Raw genomic sequence first — 23,649 nt, 5'->3', positions numbered from 1 at the left:
CAGTGTCACATTCTTGTGCGACATCTGCCTCTGACTACTTGAGAATGAGCACGCCAGCGGGACTAGCAACGTAACCAGGGTTGTTATCAGCCTCTCAACAGACTTGGAAATTGATTTTCATCAAGTATTATTTAAAACCATTGTGCTGAGCATTGAAATTGGCCCGTCTTACGAATAATTATGCTGTGCTGATGATGTTTTCAACCCCTTCTAGAAGCCATCAACAGTCTGCAATATCTGGGTGTTGTGCAGTCTTTGTCTGGAAATCACATCCCATCTGCATGACTTCTGCAAGCTCTGACCAAGAGGAGGCTTTTCAAGGGGATATGTTAGCACCAATTCCCACCAAGCAAGGTTTCTTTTGGAAATGTGCTGCTGCCTACCGCCAGTTAATGATGTCAAATTTGGTCAGAGTCCTCATTTGACTTGATTCCTGTTTCAGGGCTGAGCACCGTGGCCTGGGCTCAACTCTACAGCCTGCAAGAGCTGTAGTGACTTCAGTCCACCACTGAATGGGATGGGAGAGGAGAAGAGGTGTCTGCACCTCAACAAATGGGGAGAAACAGCAGGAGGAAAACAGCCTTGCTGAGGGGAAGCAGAGACAAACTGGATGCCCTGGATCCTCTCAACCCTGCCACCACGGAGACCAAGCCTTCGACAAATTCTGGGGGCCAGTGGCCTTGGACCGAGAGAGGGAAGGGGAGAGAAGATACTTTAAATGGAAAAGATGCAGACCGTGGAATTTCTTGGCCCTCCCAGTCACCTCTCTGCCTCCATGCCTCCATGCCAGTGTTCAGTGGTGAGACCTCAGCAGCCCATGCCTGGATGGCCATGGGGCACAGCCATCTTCTCACAGGGAGGGCAGGGCTCTCAGCCTAGTCCTCATGCACTCCACGGTGAGGATGGCAGCCAAGGAAGTGGTGGTTGAGTGGCAGAGTATTGGGAGAGGCAGAGGGTTCAGGGTGTGAGAAGATGCCTTGGAAGGATTTGAGGGTCTTTGAATTTGGGGTGGAAAACAAAACAAAACTGCTTTTTCAAAATCATTTGGGGTCTCACTTCTGGCCCACACTGAGGGACCTGCCGTGTCTGAGGAAGTCCCTGCATCATGACGACAAATCCTGAATGGCAACTAACAAGACTTTTATCTTCTAGCCTTTTTGTGGCAAGGCGCTGCCATGACTTGCTACTGATCCTTCAGACAGACAGACAGACAGCGGTGCCCTCTGCACCTCCCACCTCTGTACTCATGCCAAGCCCTTCAACTACACAACGTACAAGCACAAAATTTGCATTCAGTCTTTGAAGCAAAACCAGTATCTCAAGGGCTTCATATGGACTAGGTCATTAGATCCCTCCTGTTGGACAGGAGCTCCCTGAAGGAATGCAAGGAAGTAAGAGCTGTTTTGTCTGACTTTTTAAAAGAAGTCAAGAGCCTTGTATCTAACTCCCACTCGATCCCTCCAATTACTCAGACTGGTTCAAATCTAGAGACAACTCGAGGAAAAGAGAAGCTATGATTCTGTGTGCAAGCTGAAGAGACCCTCAGTTCAAACCAAGTGGTATTTGACAAAGTCAGCATGGTGATACGGCTGGTCTGCAAACACCCACAGTGCCTGACTTGTTTCTGGGTGTCCAGGCTCCCTGGGACTCGATGTTCATGCGAACAATGAGTACATAAATCTTTCAAATGCCAAACATTTCCTGGCACTTACATGTACTGGATACCTTGTACTCACTGTTCACTGCGCAGAGCTCACTGCTAGATGATGCTTATGCCTTTGGAAATGTCTGCAGCCATCGCCAGCCTGTTATCTGAAGGCCTCATGGTCACTTCACCTGTCATCTGCAAGCTTTTCCTGGAAAGGTGGGTCACCATTGTTCACGGGCATGATGGAGGAGAAAGGCAAACTAGGTTTACCTTCAATAGCTCCAGATCTTTGCAAGTTCTCCTCATAGGAGCAGAGCTAAATTGGCAGCAGCATCACAAGTGCTGGTAGACCCCATGGAAAAAATCAGAGTCTTGCTAGCACAGGCACTTCTGTTTTGTTTTCTTTCCAAAGGGGTTCTCCAGCACAGAGCTTGTTCAGCAGTCTTTGGAGGCATCAACTGTCCTCTTTCTGAGGCTGAAGAAAGGCTGATTTTTTAATCTCTTATGGTGCTGCAGGTATACCTCAAGACCATTTTTACACGTAAGTGGTCCATCTCATTTTGAAATGCAAAATAGGTAACTGTACATGCAGAAGGACTTTTCCAGATTCATATGAAACCAGCTGCTAAGTTGGAGTGATCCAGTCCAACACTATCCCACAACCATGAAGTCTGGGGGATTTAAATGTGCTTTAAGAGGAGGTGATTGATCTGGAGAAGAGACATTTCTGATGATGAATTAATGGAGCCAATAGTGCACCCTGGGCCTATGGTACTGCTCATCTGTCTACATGCTAACCATAAAATTGTATCCACATCCATGCACACACTTATGGATATGTATGCATACCAATCTCCTAATTGGCCTGTAAATGGGTTGTTGGTACTATCTAAAAATGAGACATAGTGCATACTGAGGAGTGCAGGGATTTTATCTGGGGGCTTATTTGTAAAATGCTGACATTTAAATTAAATGCACTTCTTATTTTTTGTAATGTGGATCCCCAGCGGGGGGCAGATTGTAGTGGTACTGCTGATTGCAACGGAGCTCCACCAGCACAGATCAGCAGAGGACCCAACCCATGCAGAATAATATGAACACCAATTCCTCTGTTCTCTTGTTTCCTTGTGAAAACTGGTGTGATTCCTCTCTCTGATGAAGTGGCAAACCTGTCTTCCAGGATACCAGCTGGCATGGTGTAAGTCTGTACAGTGTTCTCCCTTGATGGTAATTTATGAAACTTTCACAAGACAGGGTTTAACTTGTGCTAGAGAGCTTGATTTCTTGAACCTCAAATCAAATCTCCATGCATGCAGAGAAGGCAGTCTATAAATAATTCCTGCAGTGTTTTATAAACTATTCAAAGTAGCAAATATCATCTGTTAACCTTATTTGCAATTGGTACATGCAGCTAAGGGAAACAAATGAACTGCTGCTGAATTAATTTGCAGCCCATCCAGAAACTTTTTTGCACTTTGTCTGGAAAGCTTCCAGGCAGTAGAGCAGCTGGCATGCAAAAAGTGGGTGGCTTCCTAGGAAAGGGGGTTGGCTTTTTGTAAAATATAATTTGTTTACAAAAGCATCCACCTTTGGTCAGATTTAATTCTGCCAACCTGCCTGGAGTAGTCTGTTTTAAAGGGAACATGTTGAGTCAGACTGGTCTTTGCTTATCGCCAATGGGGCAAGCTAGGAGGGTCCGAAAAGAAGCAGCCCTTTCCTCTCAATATTCCCCTTAGGGTGAGAAAACCTCCTAGAGGTGTCCTCCTCTCTCCCGTGCCTTGGATGGGACCAAAGCAACTCCTTTAAACTAAGCACTTAAGTTTTCCATGGTCCCTGGGAGAGCAGGAAGATTGTGTGGCATTTTTGGGGGTTGCTGGTGGCTGAAGGTGAAGGTGGACTCAGTGTGTGGCTCTCCCATGGGCTAGCGGGCAGACCTCTGCCAGGCTACAGGCAGTTTCTGTCTAAGGGAGAACTTTATAAATAAACTTCCCTCTTTTCTAGGAACCTGCCCAATTTCTTGTGGCAGTTGCTCCACTGTGTTTGGGGTCATTTCTGAGGCGAATGGGCAGGATTTGCCCTCCTGACACATGTCCCAAGAGGCAGAGCAGAGAAGTGCCAGGCTGAGCCCTGGCACCGCGGCACCGGTGGCAGTGAGAAGAAGCCAGGCACAGTGTGCAAGAGAAACAACAAAAGGATTTTCTAAAATGCTCCTTCCAAAAAACCCCATTTCTTCCAAAAATGCAGCCACCAAAAATGCTCCTTCATCTCTTCTGTACGAGTTTTTTGCTGTTGCTGGTCTAGATGGGGCCCCCCATCGCGTGTGCTGCAGGATGTGGCGCTGAGCCTTCCTGCTTCCCTGGCCCTGAGCTCACACTTGTTCCAGCGGTAATTACAACACTGCTAATAAGGATAATGACTGCAGAGCTGTAAGAGTATATCTGGTGTTTTCACAGGTGATGTAACTTTTCTTGATATGGAGATACCGCTCAAAACCCTTCAGCTATACTTTTTATTACACTCCATTTTCTTTTATCTTTTTTTTTTTTTCTTTAAATACACTTCTGATTCTGGTATAAAACAGCTGACACACACATAGGCAGACAAGTTTCCACAAGCAATTAAAACTTTGGGTGCAGATACCGGTGTCCTATAAATGACATTTCTTTTGAGGAAGGGAGGAAACACAATGGGAAAGAAACCGTTTTAACTTTTAAACCAACAACAATAAAAGTTTGAAGTCATTTCCTAGAAGAGAAAACAATTAAAAACCGAATCACCACATTATGTACAATATAAATCCTTCATCGGTAATAAAAATAAAACAATATATCTTGAAAATCCTGGGATGCTAAACAGACCCTCAGCTGCACGGGGATGAAGATGGCACCAGAGGGAAGAAGGCACACTTGCCGTGCATGATCCGCTCCCAGTGCCAAGGTGCACTGCGGCGTTGCTATTGAGGCTGCTTGGAAATGCGTTAGGCTAAAGTGTGATCTCAGTTACAGTGGCACAGAGCTGGAGCAGCTCCACTAACTTCAGCTAGAAGTGCTACTCCAAATTTTCTCAGGCGTGTGGATGGTGAGAGTTTTGTCCTGGAGCCCTCCCCGCAGGCCTGCCTTTCCCCTTCCTTGCAGGAGCACATAGTGCGTGGCTGTAACACATCACCTCCTGCCTCTAAAGAACCTCCTGCCTCTAAAGAACCAAGGGAAAAATTGCACATGTGATTAAAAACTGAAGTGTTTATGGATGTTCATAAGACATAACTTTTTGTGACCACATGAACTCAAAGTTTAGTCAGGCTGTTAGATCTAAAATGTTTGCCCTGAGATCTTTTCGCTTTTGAAAAGAAACAAAGCAAAATCCCTATTCTTTCACCTACAGAAAGAAATACACTCCTGAGGAGCTGCTGGAGGGTGTAACACAGTGAGGATCCCTTCCCATTTGAACCCAGGGGCGATGCTGAAGTGGCTGCTCTGGTACTAACGAGGTGACTCCATGTCATCCCGGGGATGAAGGAGAGCCAGCTTGGAGCTGCAGCCTGCCGAGATGTCCACCAAGAAGGCTGCCCTTGGGTGCATACCTCCGAGCCTCCTCGGGGATGTACCACGCACCTTTCCAGAGCCCCCGGGGGATTGCACCCTCCGTTTGGCACCATCGCTGGTGCTTGCAGGAAGCACTCGAGACAGCGTGGGCAGGCGGCATGGGCTGGCACGGGAGGGAAAGTATGGCCCCTGCAAAAGAGTCAGGAAAAGTGCCCCGGCATGCCGGGCCCGGGCACGCCGCCTCCCTGCCGGGCTGGGGCTTGCTGGGGGCCACGGGAGCTGGCTGGGAAACCCCATGGAAAAGTGCTACAACATCACACCAGGCTGGACCAAAGCAACCCCACATTCAACTTCCACATCTCCTTGGAGGGGGACATTTAACAGCTTCGCACGGTGCTGTGCCCATTTACAAAAGCCCGACGTTTTTCCCGGTTCAGTTGCACCTGCGACAGAGCCCAGCCATTGCAATGAGCCCAGCAGAGGCAGCCCACCTCCCTGCCTTGCCGAGGGACCCCGTGGCCATCCCTTGGCCGTCACGTCAACCCGCACCAGCGTGTGGGATTGCTACCGGCATTGCTTGGCTCTCACTCAGAACAGCCAAACCTGTGCCCTGAGGGAGCCCATTCCTCCTGCCCGGTGCGCTCTAGCCGGCTGAGTAACCCTGCAGGAATCAGGCACCGGGACATCGGCGGAGCTGCCGGGCATGCGCCGGTGCCCCACCAGCACCATGGTGTGCAGGGCCCCTCCCCGGTACCCGAAAGCTGCGGAGAGCGTGTCCCCACCGGAGCCAAGAGCAAATACCAGAAGCATGAATCTGTCCTAACAGCTCTGGGTTTGCAGAGCTTAATTAAAATGATAAAACGGCTGCAAGGCTGGGCAGGCTCGCTGGCACGTGGCTGGCGGCAGCGGTGGGGCGATCGGCTCGGCTGGTTTCTCTCCGCCAAGACGTGCGAGCTGGGGAAGGTCTGCTCGTGCCCGCTCCTCTGCTGCGTGCGTTGCTCCTGCTCCCGCTGTCTCAGGAACGAGCTCATCTCCCAGGGGCAGAGGGGGGGTAACCCGGTGCTCAGGTCCCAACCTTGCCTGGAGCTCAGCTGAACAGCTATGATAAGTTTAGCCCTCTTTCTGTAAATGCGTCTTTGCTCAGACACTTGCACACCTATTTGAGAGACCCACTGTGATCTGCACCAAGGGACACCATTGCCATTTTTCTCTTTACCTTAGGGATGGCCAACTTTTGATGTTGCGGGTTCAGGGCATTGTTGTGGAGGGCAAAGCGTTTGAGGGATTTGCCTTTTTGCTCATCCAGCCCCCACCGCTGCACTGACTGGAGGGATTCAGCTCATCTCCCCTTGCTTTAGAAAAGCCTCTTCCCTTCAGCCTAACCCGCCTGCTACCCACGCAGAGGTCCTACCCTTACACACCTTGTTTCCAGTCCCTCAGGAGAGACCCCTTTGCTGCCCATGGCCTCCACAGCCAGGAGCAGCTCCTCTGAAGCGTGATGGCTCTCCTACACCCCAGCTTAAACTCACAGCCTGCTGCAGGCACAATTACTTGTGTCCACAAAAAATACCCTCAAAGTAGTCCCAAGGACGAGAAACCTTGCACAGATCTGGTTGCATCACCACCAGGCAAAGGTGCTCCTCTTCCACCTTTCCCACAAGAACTCCCCTCCCCTCTCTCCATCCACACTCATTTGTGGGTTTAGGAAATCAGGAGTAAATGCCATAGGAAGCATGTTCATGCAGCTAGAGTATCTCTGTGGGCCCTCAGCGCCTCCTCTCTTTGCTGCCTGTCTATAGGAATTAATGTTACTAAAATGTAGGTTGTTTGCAGGGGGCTTGAATTCTTACTCATTTTGTATCTGGACCCTTTGCTGTTCTTAAAACTTGACTACCTTTCCAACATCTAGCAAGATGTCACAGGAACCACAAAAGCCTAAGATACATTTTTGTTTCCTGGAGCTCGGTGGCTCTTATAGTGCCCTCAGATATTCTCACTGCTCTTCCTCCTCAGGGGCATAGCTGAGCTGCTTCAAGGACAAATATTTCAATTATAGATAAAGCAGAGAGCTCTCAGAGGCAGGTGTTAACATTTAGCTTATAGCGCTGTCTTTTCCAGTGCCTTTTTCGAGCTTTCCGGGTGGCAGATATAATCCCCTCCGCTTCCCTTTCTGTCCGCAGGTCTCACGGTGCTCTGACCACACATCATCGCCGTCGCCTCCCGGTAAAACGGGAAACATCCAAACGTCGCCTCTGCAACACGAGAGCAGGGACAGAGACACGACGGCGTGCGGAGCACCCCGAGTTCACAGGAGAGGATGAGTGGTCACCTCAAAACCAGCCACCGGCTGAACTAAGGGTAGGATTGCAAAACCGGTGCCTGGGGAGGGCAGCCAGGGCACTTGCTTTTCATCCCCTGCTCAGCTGTTAGAGGACATCCCGGAGTCACTGGCCTCCGCTCTGCCACAGATGCGATGGAATACCGTGGACATATCACTCGTACCTATGGGACAGCAATAGCATCTACATCAAGCACTGTTGCAATGAATGTCCCATCCCATGCAGGTGAAGTACCACTTCTCAGTGGCAGAAGAGAGAAAATAAAAATGGTATGAAAGACAGTCAACCTGTTTTCATGGATCAGAGAACCCTGAGGATTAGTTCCTCTGTAATAACCACTCCTGTAAATAGGCATCAGGTAAAACCCCTATCATTTGTCAGTAATATTCTGTTCTGGTATATTTTTCAGTTAACTTTTTCCATAGCCAGGAATAACAGAGCATCAGAACTAAGTGGACAAAGTCTCAGACAGGGAACGGAGCATCAGGAGAGCCAGTCCCAGTTTTAATGCTATTACCTCAGGCAAATCACTTACCTGCCCCACTGTTTATCCTTCCACACTTTGTCTGTCTTGTCTGTCCAGACTACAAGTGCTTTGGGACAGACACCATCTCTCAAAATGTGTTTGCAACAATTGCCCTTGGAGGGCACAGAGGAACATAATAAGTGCTTAGTATACCATCAAAATATTTAGTAAATAACAGGCAATTGTGAGTCAGTGCCCTGTAACTCCATGTCTGGTTTTTGGTAAGTACTTCTATACACAACTAAGAGACATAAGGACCTACACCCCATCTTCAAAAGAAGGAACCTAAGGGTCTTGACTCATGTGGAGATAAAACGTAACGGCTGAGGCAGACAGACGTCCTGCTCAGCCTCTGCAGCAAAGGCGGCTCTCTCAGAAGGGGAACTTGAAGAGGACAGCTGGGAGCAGTCCCTGACTTCAGCTGTCCCATTATATAGTGGCAACCACTAGTCCCTGAGCTCCCACTCAAAAGTGACTTTTGAGTCACTTCTGAAGACGTAGCTTCATTTCTTGACACTTAAAAATTTACTGGTCTCTTGGCATTAAAATATGTGTTTATTTCGTTGTGTTGGGTTTGTCTTAGTCCTTTACTGACCTCTGAGCAGGACTTTGCCTTCTTTATGGTCTTGTTTCATGATTTAAAATGGTTTGCTGAAGAACAGCTGTGAATCAGCTTTGGTCTGCAGTGTACTTGAAAAGCACCCAGCTGTGGGGACAGCTTCATCTGTGATCCCCTTGTAAGGGATGTGTCCCATTGCTCCTTCCTTTCTTCACCCGTTGCTCAACTTTCTTCATTCATTCAACTACCTGCTGCTTTCTCTTTATTTTTCTACAGGATCATCTGGCTCTGCAGTACCACAGAGGAGGTCCAGCTGGTACAGTCACGCCAGGTTTGGTGCTCCTGACCCATGCAGAGGAGAGCTCATATTGCTGAGGATGTGTCTCCTCACCTTCAAGTCCATCCACCCTTGCACTGCTTTGGCTGCTGATCAAACTTTTTGATAGCCCAGTGAAAAATTGTGGGCAATCGTGGCAAATGCATCTCACAAGAAGTTTGATGAGGCCCGGGTGTGTTGGAAAGACTTGTGCGTGTGCAGCTGATCTGTGAGTTTTTTGTGCCCAAGAGCCATTTCCATACCTGATAACGTTGGCGGGTCTCTAGCTCATGCTCTCAGGTCTCTTTTCCATTAGGTGCTTCGGCAGTGCAAGTGAAACTGCTGTCAGGTGAGATAGCATGAGGTGGTATAAAGCAGTGACTTTGGTTTGTCTTGGTGAACATGAAGATCTGGTGAGATAAGTGTGGCAGCTGGATCAGCCAGATGTTTAACCAGTCTCAGGGGATCATTTGAAGAGGTGAGATGAGGAACCAGCATGTTCTTATCTCATCAAAGAGCTTTGTATGTGTCCCCACAGAGAAGGGAGCAATTTTAAGCATTTACCTGCAATAATCTTGTCTGACCAATTAAACCAACTACCAGCTTTTTTGCCCTCCTCTAAGGGTTGCATTGAAATGAGGATGTTAGTGCAACTGTGCCAGCAGGAGGAGAAAAATCACTTCTGCTTCTTAGAAATGCATGGAAACGTACGATACAGTGAAAAAACTGGGGATATTCAGAAGGGGGCTGAGTCCAGGAGAAAGCAAGCGCTTCCTAGATCAGACCCATTCTTTGTCCTCCAGATATCCATGCTATCAAAGCTTTGACCCAGGCCAGTGTGTAAGGGCAAATTTAAAAGAGGAAAAGACTGCCTGTTGCAGGCCATTGCCACGTTACTCAGCACTGTCACAACCTGATTGATGGGACTCTGCTTCTCTGTGATCCCCCTGCAAAAACACTTTGCAGACAAAACTAGAACTCCCGGGTCATCAGGTATGTTTTATTCTGGCAAAAACGATAGGGCTGTTCATCCTGGGTCCCAATGCATTCCTCCTGCCGCATCTCCTTAAAAGGCATCACCCACCTGGCCTGATTACGAACATGAACTAAGCAGCCTCACACTCACCCTTGCATAGCAACTGTTGGTAGTGACAGATTTTAAGGGAATTGGTGGTTATCTGATACATAGTTGAGCAGCCATGTTCAAGGCTATAATTGATCCTTGCTCTCTTTTCTTTGCCACAAACCCACCTGCTAACTGCAGCTCTTTCCATCAGGTTGTCCTCTAAAAAAAAAGAAGGGATTAATCTTGTAGTGGAGTTCAAATTACACAGGAGTTATTTGACAGAGTAATATCTGTGCGCTGAGCTAAATAACCAACCTGGGAGTAAAAAATCAAACAGGGCTGTTCTCTTAATGTTTAAAGCCTAGAGACTAGGCTCAACTGGTGACACGGTGTAACAGATGACACAGAGGGCAGATTTGCATTTTTTATTTTCATTTTCAAGGGGTTCTGTCGTGCTGTGACATGTGCTCCAGGCTAATGCTGCTTTACCTTAAACTGCTCCCCTTGGGTGACTTTAACAGCTAACAACTTGCGTGTTATTCCAGCTGTAGGCAAAATGTGTGGCAGTGTGCTTTTCATTTGAAAAATAAAGTCAAATCGGTGCAAATAAATGAGACTGGATTCACTGATGTTGCAGATTATTTGCAGCTTGGGAAGTACATAAGATTGAAAAAAATACCTCATTTATGAGCGGATCGATATGGAGGTTAAGACCTGAAATAGTCATTGGCCTATAGCTATGTTTGGTAATGTTTCTTAAATTATTCTTTCTACAGAGATAAAATCACTGCTTTCTTTTCTCCCTTTTCTGGTTTTATGATCACAGAATACATTAACATATATTCATTTTTTTGCACTTTTATAGTTGCCTTCACATGTTTATGAACACCAATGAATTTAGCACAAAGGCACTTGGAGACAGAAAGACACTGATTTACCAGCTTAGAGGTGAGGAAAAAGGTGGTGGATAGCAGGGAGGGAGAAAGTGGCTGGAGGGTGCTGAGAATACCAAGGAAGTCATGGAGGATCCAACATGCTTCACCAAACCGCTGCCTGGATCTGCTGGTCACCTGCACGCGATCCTGAACTCCGGCATCATGCCAAGGGAAATTCTTTGCAGGAGAAAGGATCATGAAAACATGGCCTGGGATTCATAATTACTGTTTGATTGCCAATTCTGGCAAACCCTGATGTCAGGGCAACTCAACCAGGGGAAACATCCCCCTTGCTTTGGCCACACTGCTGCGCCGTGCCTCTGTTTCCCCATCTGCAGAATTCTTCTTTTGGCAGGCTCTGTCTGTGCAGCTCAGTTAATGCTCACGAGGGGCAATGAGCCTGGAATAGTGGTGACCCAGGTACATCACAAGCACAGTGCTTTTATAAGAAAAGTGTTCTTCCTTTTGACAGCCTTACCAACAAATTCACTGATAAAAGACCTATTTGTTGGACAGGAGCTGGCAAACATGGAAGCCTGACCTCAGCCATGATTATACAGGGCACCGGCACAGTTAATATCACACCAGTTCACAGCAATCGGGAAGTAAATTAAACCTCTGTTTGCAGAAGGGGGCTGCACATTCATATGCCCTTATAAGCCAGGGACATGCTGATTTTCCAGCCAGGGTAATTTCCAATTGAATAAATCACTACTAAAATGAGAAGAAAGAAGGTCGCTCCCATTCAGTGCAATTGCACACTAATGCTGGGGCTCACCTGGCGAGCCGCTTTCTGCAAGGTGACATTATAGAGAGCACCACTCCAGGGGACACCTCTGCAAAATTTGAGGATTATGGCAGGTCAGATCTGCTCAGGACAAAGCAGAAAGGTGCATGGCCTGAAACCCTGGCTTGAACACCCTTGTCAAACCACCTACCGTCCACACCTCAAGGCCACAGCAGCACCCTGCAGCAGGATGCACCGGGCACAACGGGGTTTTCACCTCCTTGCAGTGGCATGCACAAACATCTGTGCAAAGAGGTGATGGACCCAGGCCCTTGGAAGGGGCAGTGACTGGACAGGTTTTAGGTAGCAGAGCATCCCCATGGCATCAAAATGCACGTGGCATTAGCAGCATTTATTCATTAGCCATCATTTGTGAATAATATGGGTTTTTTTCTAACATTCCCTTGTTCTTTTTTAAAATTTTTTTCCAACTTTATTAAGTAATTTATGCATGTGTGGAGAGACAGACATTTAATAGGAGGTTGGAAAAAGGGAATTAAAAATTTCAGGAAAGAAAAATTACATTTGGTCTTTTAATTGAGACAAACAGGGACAAATGAAGAGATGTCAAGTGATGGTGTGGGGGTGACAAGGAAGTGAAGACAGAGGCACTGAAATATCACATGAAGTTATACAGATTTGCTTTTCTTTGAAAAAAGAAAATGCTGGAATTTTCTTCAAGGTATAGGTATTTTTCTGATAAATGTAATATCTGCTTTGGCTTTATTGTTTTTTATAGCCAATGCACTGGGCTTCCAGATAAAATGTGTTTTCTGATCCGTGTGTCAGGTTCCCCTGTTGTCATTGCAGCAGCACAGCCTGTGACAGTGTATCATCTGCTGCATTACAGAACACATCCGCTCCATGGTCTATGACAAATTTGCTCCTAACTTCCTAGAGGTTATTCTTGCTTAAAACATTCTCTTACCTTTCATAAAGTATCCAACTACATCCTGGGGAATTTTAGAGAAATAAAGTCTATGATTTTACTAAATCTGATTTGTATCTTTTTGCTTAAAATACCCTTTCTGTCCTAAATTGGGAATTTATGTGAAAAGTTTTGGGTTTTCCTAAATTTAATATTTCTCAAAAAAAAATATCTCCTTTTCTGACAAGTGGAGAATTTTGGTTTTACTTTTTTTTTTCTTTCAAATCATAGCTTGTCTTTGTTTTAGTCTTCCTTTTGCCCTTTTATGTCCAGTGCTATGCAGTTATTGGAAAGTCACAGATGACAGGACTTGTCACCCTCTTTCTTCACTGTCTTAGAGTTAGATGTCTAGTGAAAGCTAAGCTAAGCCTTTTGCCCCTTCCTAGAGAGTGTGGGATAAACTGCCAGCTGGGTGTCTCTCTGCCTACTGTAAAACGAGCCCAGAAGACCAGCTCGAGTAAGTAGCTAACTCTCAAATGGCTAAAATTGCGTCAGATGATTTGCACCCAGAGTGACTAGAAGAGAAATGAGACACGGGCAAACAGATGATTGTAAGAAAGCTGAAAAGAAAATGCAGCCTCAGATATCATAAAATCTATGTGACATTGAGTGACAAGTGAGGAACAAAGGGATTTGGAATGAAGAGTAAAAGGGGAAAAATAAGGCAAAAAATTGTAATTTCAAGCATTTTAATAGATCAGTATCAGTATTTTAAATGATTGAGTTTTTCTTCCGAAACAAAACTCAGTATTTCTCATAGGTCTATCATCATCATTTTGGGGCTCATTTCTAGATTTTTCCAATCTCTGACATTTATAGCTAAATACATGAAACCCTGTATCTAGCAGAATAGATTCTGGCAGCACAAACAGCTTCCTCTGTCTTTCTCTGCTTCTCTTTTCCAGCTTCAGCTGTCATCATCTGCCTTCACACACGCTATGTGCTGCTTTCCCTAGTTCCAGATGGCCAGAGAGAAGACAGTCAGCCAACACAGCGCACGCACCACAGGACATCCCCATCAGTCTAGAGAAGACACAATCCATTTTTCCTTTTCTGGGATCATCCTGTTACATGTTTCCTGATAGTGCAGGACACAGTGGCATGGTGTAGCTAGTACCGGCCCTTATACAAGGGATTATAAGGATAAACCTGTCCAACTGATTATTCCTGCCATCCCCTATCCTTGCAGCATGGTGCACGGCCCCATATGCTTCCATCTTCCCACAGCTTCTTGCCAGGACATGCAACACATAACCTCCATTTCAACCATTCTGACGGGTGACAGCATGACCCCAGTTCTACTGCAGAAAGTTTGAGCTGAAAAAATAGGTAAAAAATACTAGTGTTGGAGGGTCATCACATGGGGCCCAAAGGAGATCCAGTCCCACATGCTATGGAGCATGGACAGTCAATTTGTGTCACTTGGTGTCCCAGAAAGGTGCCCTGTCTTGTTTTAGGTATCGGTGTATTCGGGCCAGCCTCAGGCTTCCCCGTGGGGCAGTCTCTGCCCATGCATCTATAGCCCAATACACTATTTTTTAAGCCTCCTGTATGATGGGAGACTCAAGGGAGAACCACTAATCCTTGCACGACCTTGCATAACAGGCAGGTCAGGACAGTGGTTGTAGCTGGAGGGAGGGCAGCAATGGCTTTATGTGAAAACTCCCTCTGATCCAAGAAGTGAGGGGCCATGACAGATGGGAATGGAGCAGCCCTAGTAAGGGTTGCTCTGCAACACGCCACACAAGCAATAGTACCACAGAGAAGTGACTGTACCACTGCTACTCCACGGTCCATCTGGGCCTGAGTTGCTTACCTACATCTCCTTTTTTTGAGTAGTCTCTTAGGAGCCCAGGAGTTCCCTGTCATGTAAGTAAGCACATCTAATAGAGCCCGTCAAGTGAACAAACAGCCTTTCAAGACCAACCTCCATTTTCCGAGGCAGCCTTTATGGGTTTTCCACTGTTTCATCGTTTCCCGTTGCTTGGTTTTCCTAAGGTTGCGATAGATTTTCAGGAAGTTGCACCATTTGAAAGGGTCACTGGACCAAGGCTTCAACTTGTAGATCTATATTCAAGTCTGGAAGACTAAGTAGAAAGTAGACTCCTAGGCTCGTATGGAAAATGTGAGCAAGATGGACATGATTTCATGTTGTGCCAACAAAAAGGAACACCCCTCCCCCCCATCAGCGTCATGACTTGCCATCCTTCATAGTACAATGAATTTGGAAGCTGAAAGAAAAACTGGGAACTTTGGAAGTCACTAATAGCTATTACTGGAAGTGGTATAGCTGTAGTCAAACAAATGTGTCCCACTTCCAACGTTTTAATATATTTTGTCATTTTTTTGGAAGAGACAAGAGAAAGTAATGGAAATTAGGTTTTATTTTCCATTGTTCATTTCTAGCAGTTCTAGTAATACCTGCAGAAAAGCTGCTCATCCCAGCTACATACCCACACAGAGAGCTATATTGGAAGTATATTTAAAAATATGTCAAGCCAACCCACAGGTTATATTAGCATTATGATACCTCCTACAGGCACTAAGATTGGGCACATTGGGGTAGCCCTTGAATAAGCATATGTTGAGAAGCAGTGCTTGTGCCACACAACTGGCAGCCCCAGCGCCCAAGAGAGTCTAAAGGTGGGCAAGGATGAGTCTAAATATGAGCAGTGTCAGACAGACAACTCCAGTCATAAAGAGATGAAAATAAAATCCAGGTCTAAATGCACTTTTCCTCTGGCATACTGGACCAAGTTGCCTACTCTCTTAAATTCATAAGTGCTATACGCCAGTCTGCCATAAAGTGCTTTATCCACATCTTTCCTTTGAAATGGATATAAAACCAAATACCAATGGACCCCTGCAAAGGATCTTGAGCCATTTTTGCTGGCTTGGTAACTTCTCCTGATGTACCAGTGAAAGCAGTGCATGACTGATTTGATTTGGTGCTAGCATGCAGTGTTGCCATGACTCTTCATTTTGCAAACTCTTTTCTTCTTTTCCCAAAGTCAAATATGGAAAAGCTGTGACAGCAGCATGAGCAAAAGGATATTGGAAATAATCCTCTTCATTCAGCCTGCATGCAAGATTTAGTGGTGCAGTAGCATTGCAAGGATGATTTCCATGCATCTGATAACACTGTGACACCCTATAATAAAACATATACCTTCTGTTTCATTTTATCCATTTAAGCCCTTTGAGCAACCAGCAGTTGTTGAGTTCCCCACTCCTGCTATTAATAGTCGGGGCAGACCATGTCTGCCTATTTAGATTTATTACATTTTAACTAATCTTGATTGAAGTCTTCGTATGTATAGGCTCCAGAGCAGTCAGTCACCAGGGTTACACACAACATACACACACACACACACACACACACACACACAGAGTTTTTCCTGAAATTAGCTCAGTCGATCTTACATAAAAGCCATTTGATGTGAAAAAACAGGTTTTGATTCCCCCTTTTCCTTATGAAGTCTGGACAACTAAACACAAGAATCACCTCTTTCACCATTATGGATGAATTCTGGACTTCTACCCGTGTGAAAATCCCACTGAAGTCTATGGGGAGATTTCCCTCAGTAGGGAAATTTGTGCAACTCCACAAGTTTTGCCTTTACTGAGTAGCCCTGATTCAAAAGAGATCACAGGCAGGAAAACAGAGAAATTCCTCCCTGATACTCTATATTTTGCTGAATATTTTCAATAATAGACTTTATGTTGAGGGATTTGTAAGTGACGTGAAAATCTGCTCAGAGGAAAATTTGTGATGCAGTTTCTCAGCTGCAAGATGAGCTCTAACAAGACCCATGTACATGTTGCACAGGGATGATGCAAAGGGCAATGCTCTCCCCATGCTTGAGAGAAGGGGGTTTGGAGGCTGCCATGTCCCTCCTTCCTCCCCCAGGACTGCACGAGTAAGCTGGGCACCTGGCTGAGAAATGACTTCTGAAGACATTCTGAACACTTTTCTTTAAATGTGACACTGCAGTCCCTGTAAGCCAAAATATTTTGCTTAATTTTCATGTTTCAGTTTCTATTACTCCAATAAAAGGTCAGTCATGCTCACTTCCTAAATGATATGTCAACCTCAAAAGTTTCTCTGAGAAAAGTCCAAAACCTAAAAATAAAATAAAATAAAAATAATTCCCATTCTGGGAAGGAGGAACACCGTTCTTAAATTCAACCCACCATGACTGTTTCCAGGAACTGAATTTGCCAGTGAACAAGCTGCACACCAGCAATACACCTTAACTGCAGGCAGCCCTCTGGGGGTGAGCTATGCAACCTTGGGAGCTCCTGCTCCAGGAGAAAAAGGCTGTCACCCTTTACTAATCCTCAAGACACAGTTTGTTTTGCTTGAAGCTGATTTTCCCTGTATGCCTCCTGCAACCGGTGCTGGGGGCAGGCATAGGTGCAGCAGCTGGGTGGGAACAGAGAGGCAGTACCCAGGCCCATGGAGGCACCCCAGAGCCATCTCCTGTTCCCCAGACGAGCGAAAATGCAGCTGAGCAGGGCTTCTTGCTGCAGAGCTCCAAGGTTTCCCGAGTCAAAATTCCCATTTAGGAGCCTCATGAAGTGCCCAAGCTCAGACGGGCCTCAGCCACCCGCCTGGGCTCCGTGGGAAGGCAGGCAAAGCCCCGGTCTCCAGAGCCCCAGTGGATAGTTAGCAGCTGCACTGGCCTTTCACTCTTTGCTGTCCTCAAAGGACAAGGCTGATAAGGTTAACAGGCGTGAGTATTGCTGTGCTTTCCACACATCGAAGGCATTAGCTCCTCAGCATCCCTCCCGGGTTAGCAAATGCTCCTATTGCAAGAATAGGATAAGTCTCTTGAGTTTTTAAAGATTCGCTTCAAAGGTCCTGCAGCTGCGTCTACTGGTGGTCTGCAGCTCAGGCAGGGCAGGGCAGTGGGTTTGCCCTAGCCGAGAGCGTGCAGGAGTCCGGGCAAGACCCGGTGGGTATGGGCACAGAAACTGCGCAGTGCAGGGAGGGTCCAGCAGCGGTGCCAGACGCGGCAGGCTCCTGGGGCAAGCGCCGCGCAGGAACTCTGATGGCCTCGGCACACGTGGAGCTTCCTGACCGTATACAAATCTCCTCCACCATTTGTGCGCAGCGGGTCCAAGGTGTCCAGGGTGCACTCAACGTATTCACCGTGTGCTGCGTGTACGGCTTGAGGGTGACCAGGGCCAGCCTGTGGGATTTGGGGATGCTGTCAGCATGCTGCGGGCTGCTGTCTGAGAGTGCACATGAACTGCAGAGCCCGTCTCACCTATTTCTGGAAACCCTGGGAATAAACCTGGCTAATGCCAAAACATTTGGGGAGGGGCAGCAAGAGAGTGATAAGAAACTGTTTTATTGCCAGTTCAGCAAAAATCCCAGGGGGAATGATAACAAGGGAGAGGCTTGGGCAGTCTGAGGTTTGGCAATGGGATATGTCTCAGCAGGGACATTTCCATCTCTTAAAGCCCTCCTGTTGTCTGGGCCCAGGACAGGGGTGACAACTTGTTTCCTCTCGCTTCCTTCCTCTGGCCCCTTGGGGTTTCTGGTCTTCCATTGGAAACGTGTTTTGGGTGTTGAGGACAGCCCTGATCCTGCGCTGCATGGCTGGGGCGTAGAAAGGTGGTGCTGGAGAGCTGAGTGATGCTCACACGGCTTGGGGGCTGGGCTGGATGGCCCCAAATGCCTTCCTGTCCTGCCTTGGGTGGTATCTTCTACTTTGAACCACTGCTTTGACCTGCAAGCTGAGTGATGGACATTCGTGCTGCTCTGATGTGGCAGACAGGTAGAAAATTCACTCTTTTACTGATCTTTCTGTCCCTGATTGTGCAATGTGCCTCTGCCCGCCTGGCCAGAGAAGGAGTGTTTCATGGAGAGCTGGTGGCATTTGTCCTCAAAAACAAAGTAAAACGCAATTGTGGGAGTCGGTGTTAGGTGTGGAAGGTGATGTGAACACTGCTCCAATACTTGCGTGGATGCTTTAAAGAGAACAGCTGGGTGGTTTAGCAATTTCTGTCAGAATTATCACAGTGTGTTTGGCTTGTGACAATGGCATACACCATACGCAGCCAAAGAGACCTCTGTAAACCCACTTGAATTGTAAAAATGTCACCTGCAGGAAATTTGCATCTAATGTCTGTCTTGGCACAGACAGGACCTCTCCACCCCTAGCAACCAAATCAGCCATCCCCTATCTGCTTTTGCTGTAATATGTAATGCAGATCAACAAATCATCACGATCAGAGAAACCTAAACACTTCTATAAGTGTTTTCATGAAAAGAAGCTTCTCTGAGCCCACATACAGCAGAAGCTGAAACGAGATACAACACAGCGATGAATCCATCCATCACCAGCTATGTGTTTGGGAAATTTCATATCTTTTTCTGTCTCATGCACCTATTGCAAAACTCTGTATCTTATCAGTTGTTCCAAACAGTGTCCAGATTTCCTCTGTAAATAATTTTTAATTCACAGCCATCACTTTGTAACTGTTAATGACGTTATTTACAAGACAATTTTACAGTTACCAGCAGCTTGATATAAGTATATATTCCAGTGAAAAAAATAATTGAGCAGCAGAACAAAGTGTGGAGATTAAAATGTCGTTTTAAGACTATTGAGGCACAACAGGGAAGGGGGAAAGTCTTGGTGGGAGAAAGAGAGAAACCTCAGTGGCTGCTTCGGAGCAAAGGCTCAGGGCCATGGCTGTGGTCCCTGCCAGGCTGAGGAATGGGCTTTGCTGTTTTCAGCCAGCTGGGAAACCTTCTCCTTTCCCCTGGGTGTGGATTTTCCTGAAATACGCCTTCGTGACTGCAATCTGTTCTCCCGGGGGTTTGCATTGAAGGTGCAAGCCCATGGAGTGATGTTGGCGAGGCAGCCGCCACCGCTGTGGCCCTTCCCCAGCTAATGGGCAAACCAGACCTTGCTCAGGGCTGAGCGCAGCAGAAGTCCTCCCTGAGGAACATTCCCAGGCTGACCTCAGCACGCAGTCAACCCACGGTAAGGAGATGTGTGTGGGAGAGCAGAAAGGGAAGGGAAGCTTAGCTGTGAGGAAGGGGAGAGGCTGAGAAGGACAATCCAGGAGCACCAAGAGCCCGAAGGAAAAGCCCCAGCGGGAAGTGGTGGGAACTGAGGTGCGGAGGCAGGGCCGGATCCTGCAAACGCCACCGGGGAAAGGCTGTCGCAATCTGGGAGAAGGCATATCGAGACCTGGCACAAGTGTTTGTTCTAGCCACGCTTCTTTGATGCTGCTGTGGCCAAAGTACATTGAAAATAAAAAATCCCGTTTAAAAGAAAATAAAGGGTTTAACAGAGCGTATCAATTCAGTAATAACACCACTCACAAAACCCTCGGCTCTCTGCTGGCCTCCAATGCCTCTCTTAGTTACGAGCAATTACTTAGTGCGTTTTGCTTGCTAAATAGCAAGAAGTCCCCCGCAGAAAGCAAACTCAGAGCTGCTGCTCGGGAGAAGCCAATATGAAGTGAAGCAACAACCCAATTGCTGAAACCCCTGCTGCGAGCCAGCACGTCGGGGAAGGAGAGCGTTTTACTCGGCTTGTCCTCCCGGGAACCATTTCAGAGGAAGCCTTCATCATGAAGCCAGAGCGTGCCCCCAGCCTGGGCCCACTCCTTTTAAACGTCACCCCTTTCCCCAGGCTTTGCAGAGGGCTTGGGTGGGCTCAGCCGAGCTTGGCGTGACAGGAATTTCTTAAAAAAATGATCTGCATGCCTCCCTTGAGCCTCCTCATGCTCGTGCTCCCCCCGCCTTAGAGAGGCAGGAGGACTTTGCCAGGCTGCCGTGGTCCAGACAGACTTGAAGCAGCCCCACAGGCATGATTGATGGGCACTCTGGTGGTGGGAGCGCCGAAAATAATCCCAACACATGTTTCCCAGTAGCACCTGGCAGCCAACCAGAAGACAGCACTAGCATTTCCTAAATACTGGAAAAATGACTGTCACCGCAGATGCCTCGCTAAATATAACCCCGGTGAGGTGGCAGCCTGTGAAAGGCTGGAGAGGGGCAGCTACCCAGGACGTATGTACAACTCTGGTCCCGTCCGAGCCCTGGCTGTCATCCCTGGGCTGTGACATCTCCAGTGCTGCCTGCTGCACAGGCTTTGGAGTCCCAGACCTGATGGGGAAGTGTCTCTCGAGGAGTAGGTGCCAATAAAATATTGGAAATTGAAAATGCAGAGCTGTCTGAGCAAAGTAGGCTCTTGCTGTCCATGGGCAGGACATATGATTTTGGGTGTCTCTCCATTTCTGAGGCTCTCTGGGAGGGGGTTTGCCCCCTTCGAGGCCAACCACTTGGGACCATGGGGTGCGTGGTCCTCCACGGTGCCTGCTCTCTGCCTCTGCAGAGGGACCCAGGCAAGCCCAGGCAAGCTGGGCAGCTTGCACACCTAAAATTTCCTGGCTTTTGTGAGTGTTTCACAGAGCAAAGTGCTACGCGGTGTCGGAGCAGTGGAACACAGCTTTTAATTTTTAAAGGAGATGGGGATTATCCTTCTCAGTGTGGCCCTCACCCCTTTCCCCCCCGGCCTCACCTCAAGGATTAGTTTACCAGCAGAGTCCAGTGGTTCCTCGGGTGACGGCACTGCAAAGCATCGGTCCTAAGAGCTACTCTGTATTGTGTTACAGGGCGAGTCAAGGGGTAGTGCTGCCAGTGTTTGCTTTAGCAGCTTGCTGGGCCACCATATGCATCCAGATACTTGCTTCTGACTCTGATATGTGAGTCTCATTTTCCCAAGTTGGCTTTTGTAGAGGGGAAGTAGAGTTGAAGTGACCTCTCAGGTCATTCTTGAAATCTGGCCTCTGGCACAAGCCCTCATCAAGGTGTTTCATGCTTCTGAGACTCAGCTGTATCACTTTAAGAGCCAAAATGTTAAGTAACGTTCCTAGATTTTTGTTTCTAAGACAGAAGAGTTTGTTTGCAGAGGTTTCATTTGCTCTTCAGCCTGCTATTACCCACCAGCACGAAGTGCATAAGGTCAGCCCTGGGCATGGCTGCTCAGCTGCAGACACAAACCTAAGGAGCTGTGTCATGAATCCTACCAGGGTAGAGCCAAAGGGCAGAAATCAGATTTTTAAACAAGTGGTATTTCTCTTTGCCACTTACTCCTACCATGGGACTCGTGAGCCATGGGGAGTGACAAGCAAGGTGGTGAAGGAGAGCCTTCAAATCGGGGAGCACAGAAAGTCCCCAGTCCCCAGGAGTTATTAGCTGAGAGGTGAAAGCCTGGGGGAGGCTGCAGAGCAAGGCGGTCAGTGTAATATGCCCAGTCTGTCTTCATCTAACTAGCTGGAGGAACGGGGCAATGAAAGGACCATGGCCTGGCTTTCACCTGGCTGTTACTCAGGTCCCCAGCAGGTTTGTTCTCCTGTTACTTGTGCTTGATAAAGCTCATGTCACAGCATCCTTGTTAGAGATGTGCTAGCAGTGTGCTAACATGCGCAGCAGTCATGCTTCATCCTGCTGTGTAGAAAGACCCACAGATAAGGCAAAATAACTTAACCTATTAAAAGTCTTTTTCTGGTTTTGTACTCTAGGAAATTATGGAAATGTCTCTTGGGGAAGTGACAGGAACAACCTTACTAGACACCAAGCCCAATCTTCTACCAAGCATTGACGAAGAACAGTCCTCTGCCAGATAGAGAAGGGCTAAACAGCATGTTTCCAGTCTAGTTGCTGTAGTCCAGGTTGGCCTCCTTGGTACAGTCAATGGGCATTTGTCTGTTGGCCGAAGAAAGTTACACCAATAGATGCCACTGCTGGAGTGCTTGCTGGTGCAGCAATTTTTGATTGCTTTTACATGGTCTGCTCTTGGATGTCTGGCATCTAACACTGCCAGAATTTGAACCTCAGTTTAATTTCAGCAATGCAGAAGAAGAGTCCAAATGGGAGATTTGTTTTTCTGGATTTGGCCTTGCTCTTTGATTCTGAGCTGTGTGAAGCTGCAAGTAACCTTTTCCCAACTCTTACTCATAAGCAGAATAAAAAAAGAATAATGAGCAGAATAGAATAAAAAGCCCATCCTGTGATGTTACTGTAAACTCTGGACTGTGTCCTTTCTGTGTGTTTGCATAGTGCCTGCTACAGCAAGCCCAGGGGTCCTGGAAACTTATCATCAGACAGGTAACAAAGGAAGCCAACTGCAGACTTTCATTACAAATCCATCCCATAACGTGCTGGCAGAGGGGAATTTTGGAAATCGTTATCTGAAGCTGCCGTCTTCTAGATGCAACTCCTCATATGCAGTTCTGACTGCTCTTTGGAAAGTCTCGCTTTTTTCAATGATTCAGGCTTCAGCCCATCGAGATGAATAATTAATTTCTGACCCAAGGAGCGCGGGGTTTCAGACTTGCAGGTGTTCTCTCTAATAGGAGCTGTCATAGGAACGGTTCCTACAGCAGAGTAGGTAAACAAACGGATATAGAACATAGTCCTCCATAGGACAGCTGGCGAGAAAAGCTGTAAGGGCAGAAGTGTCATTTAAACAAAAATATCTAATTTGGGATCTTCTGTACAGGACACAAGCCCCTGTGTTGCCAGTGTTTGCCCATACTAGAGTGTATGGTTATGGCTGATCCATTTTTGTCTCCAGCACTATCTGTACAACCCAGAATGGAGCATGTGAATTTTTTGATGCAATACTTTGCAAGAAATGGGCAAAACCCCAATCTCAATAAAAGGGACATGCAGCTTCATCAGCACTGCATGCATTTCTCGGTTTCCTTTTTTGCCGTGCGCTTCCCTCCAGCCTGGCTGTCTGCGTCCACCTGTTGCCCCTGCTCTTATATTTCGATTGTGAGCTCTTTGGGGATAGGAAGCGTTATCTTCATGTGGGGCACTTGTGCAGGGCCCAAGCTGCCAGCCTTAATGCTCTGACATTACATGTAATGGTCCCCCGTAGCACTATTGAAGGACTTAGGAGCCTTCTGTATTCATAAACCAATAAAGCTCTGCCTGCAGGTACGTATGAAAGTGTGTGCTCACACGC

The sequence above is a fragment of the Aquila chrysaetos genome, chromosome 2 (genome assembly GCF_900496995.4).
Source record: "Aquila chrysaetos chrysaetos chromosome 2, bAquChr1.4, whole genome shotgun sequence".
Lineage (NCBI taxonomy): Eukaryota > Metazoa > Chordata > Aves > Accipitriformes > Accipitridae > Aquila > Aquila chrysaetos.
The sequence above is the reverse complement of the archived record's forward strand: the minus strand, read 5'-3'. Positions refer to the sequence as shown.